Genomic DNA, 2500 nt, shown 5'->3' on the forward strand with positions numbered 1-2500 from the left:
ACGCCCTCAGCCGTTGTGCTCACCGGGAGCAAGGCCGCAGTCTTTTCTCTCCCCTACATTTGCGCTGTTCAGCGACGGCAGGGACACAAATGCATGCTGTGATAAGTTTGCAGCCTCCCCGAGGGAAAGCCAGCTGTTGCTGGCACACGGGACGTGATGTCGTCCTTGTACTTCCTCTGCAAAAGTGACTGCACTGCCGCTGGCCAGCACTGTTGTTGGAGGCCCCCTGTCTCCCCCGGAGAGGGAGCAGCGCCCTCTGCTGCCTAGAAAGATGAAAAAGCTTACAGCACCTGGTATTCCCAGGCGGTCTCCCATCCAAGTACTAACCAGGCCCGACCCTGCTTAGCTTCCGAGATCGGACGAGATCGGGCGTGTTCAGAGTGGTATGGCCGTAAGCAATTGAGGCGGCGGCAGGGAGGCCTTTTATACACGGCTTAGCCTGTGCCTACTGCAGTGCCTTTTGAAAACCGGCCACCAAATGGGCCTATTTCTCTGCCCTCTATTATCATTGACGCCCTCAGCCGTTGTGCTCACCGGGAGCAAGGCCGCAGTCTTTTCTCTCCCCTACATTTGCGCTGTTCAGCGACGGCAGGGACACAAATGCATGCTGTGATAAGTTTGCAGCCTCCCCGAGGGAAAGCCAGCTGTTGCTGGCACACGGGACGTGATGTCGTCCTTGTACTTCCTCTGCAAAAGTGACTGCACTGCCGCTGGCCAGCACTGTTGTTGGAGGCCCCCTGTCTCCCCCGGAGAGGGAGCAGCGCCCTCTGCTGCCTAGAAAGATGAAAAAGCTTACAGCACCTGGTATTCCCAGGCGGTCTCCCATCCAAGTACTAACCAGGCCCGACCCTGCTTAGCTTCCGAGATCGGACGAGATCGGGCGTGTTCAGAGTGGTATGGCCGTAAGCAATTGAGGCGGCGGCAGGGAGGCCTTTTATACACGGCTTAGCCTGTGCCTACTGCAGGGCCTTTTGAAAACCGGCCACCAAATGGGCCTATTTCTCTGCCCTCTGTTATCATTGACGCCCTCAGCCGTTGTGCTCACCGGGAGCAAGGCCGCAGTCTTTTCTCTCCCCTACATTTGCGCTGTTCAGCGACGGCAGGGACACAAATGCATGCTGTGATAAGTTTGCAGCAACCCCGAGGGAAAGCCAGCTGTTGCTGGCACACGGGACGTGATGTCGTCCTTGTACTTCCTCTGCAAAAGTGACTGCACTGCCGCTGGCCAGCACTGTTGTTGGAGGCCCCCTGTCTCCCCCGGAGAGGGAGCAGCGCCCTCTGCTGCCTAGAAAGATGAAAAAGCTTACAGCACCTGGTATTCCCAGGCGGTCTCCCATCCAAGTACTAACCAGGCCCGACCCTGCTTAGCTTCCGAGATCGGACGAGATCGGGCGTGTTCAGAGTGGTATGGCCTTAAGCAATTGAGGCGGCGGCAGGGAGGCCTTTTATACACGGCTTAGCCTGTGCCTACTGCAGGGCCTTTTGAAAACCGGCCACCAAATGGGCCTATTTCTCTGCCCTCTATTATCATTGACGCCCTCAGCCGTTGTGCTCACCGGGAGCAAGGCCGCAGTCTTTTCTCTCCCCTACATTTGCGCTGTTCAGCGACGGCAGGGACACAAATGCATGCTGTGATAAGTTTGCAGCCTCCCCGAGGGAAAGCCAGCTGTTGCTGGCACACGGGACGTGATGTCGTCCTTGTACTTCCTCTGCAAAAGTGACTGCACTGCCGCTGGCCAGCACTGTTGTTGGAGGCCCCCTGTCTCCCCCGGAGAGGGAGCAGCGCCCTCTGCTGCCTAGAAAGATGAAAAAGCTTACAGCACCTGGTATTCCCAGGCGGTCTCCCATCCAAGTACTAACCAGGCCCGACCCTGCTTAGCTTCCGAGATCGGACGAGATCGGGCGTGTTCAGAGTGGTATGGCCGTAAGCAATTGAGGCGGCGGCAGGGAGGCCTTTTATACACGGCTTAGCCTGTGCCTACTGCAGGGCCTTTTGAAAACCGGCCACCAAATGGGCCTATTTCTCTGCCCTCTGTTATCATTGACGCCCTCAGCCGTTGTGCTCACCGGGAGCAAGGCCGCAGTCTTTTCTCTCCCCTACATTTGCGCTGTTCAGCGACGGCAGGGACACAAATGCATGCTGTGATAAGTTTGCAGCCTCCCCGAGGGAAAGCCAGCTGTTGCTGGCACACGGGACGTGATGTCGTCCTTGTACTTCCTCTGCAAAAGTGACTGCACTGCCGCTGGCCAGCACTGTTGTTGGAGGCCCCCTGTCTCCCCCGGAGAGGGAGCAGCGCCCTCTGCTGCCTAGAAAGATGAAAAAGCTTACAGCACCTGGTATTCCCAGGCGGTCTCCCATCCAAGTACTAACCAGGCCCGACCCTGCTTAGCTTCCGAGATCGGACGAGATCGGGCGTGTTCAGAGTGGTATGGCCGTAAGCAATTGAGGCGGCGGCAGGGAGGCCTTTTATACACGGCTTAGCCTGTGCCTACTGCAGGG

At 57.6% G+C, this 2500-nt stretch overlaps 5 non-coding genes across 5 annotated transcripts; all 5 read right to left on the reverse strand.

The window, feature by feature from the left end:
- Positions 1–278: 278 nt before the first annotated feature.
- Positions 279–397, reverse strand: LOC144540486 (5S ribosomal RNA). Its single transcript, XR_013505707.1, has one exon. It is a non-coding gene; the product is annotated as a 5S ribosomal RNA (ribosomal RNA).
- Positions 398–789: 392 nt separating this feature from the next.
- Positions 790–908, reverse strand: LOC144540487 (5S ribosomal RNA). Its single transcript, XR_013505708.1, has one exon. It is a non-coding gene; the product is annotated as a 5S ribosomal RNA (ribosomal RNA).
- Positions 909–1300: 392 nt separating this feature from the next.
- On the reverse strand, positions 1301–1419 carry LOC144541182 (5S ribosomal RNA). The gene has a single exon (XR_013506397.1). It is a non-coding gene; the product is annotated as a 5S ribosomal RNA (ribosomal RNA).
- Positions 1420–1811: 392 nt separating this feature from the next.
- On the reverse strand, positions 1812–1930 carry LOC144540488 (5S ribosomal RNA). Its single transcript, XR_013505709.1, has one exon. It is a non-coding gene; the product is annotated as a 5S ribosomal RNA (ribosomal RNA).
- A 392-nt stretch (positions 1931–2322) lies between these two features.
- On the reverse strand, positions 2323–2441 carry LOC144540489 (5S ribosomal RNA). Its single transcript, XR_013505710.1, has one exon. It is a non-coding gene; the product is annotated as a 5S ribosomal RNA (ribosomal RNA).
- Between the last annotated feature and the right edge of the window lie 59 nt (positions 2442–2500).

Source organism: Centroberyx gerrardi, chromosome 10 (assembly GCF_048128805.1).
Source record: "Centroberyx gerrardi isolate f3 chromosome 10, fCenGer3.hap1.cur.20231027, whole genome shotgun sequence".
NCBI classification, from domain to species: Eukaryota; Metazoa; Chordata; class Actinopteri; order Beryciformes; family Berycidae; genus Centroberyx; species Centroberyx gerrardi.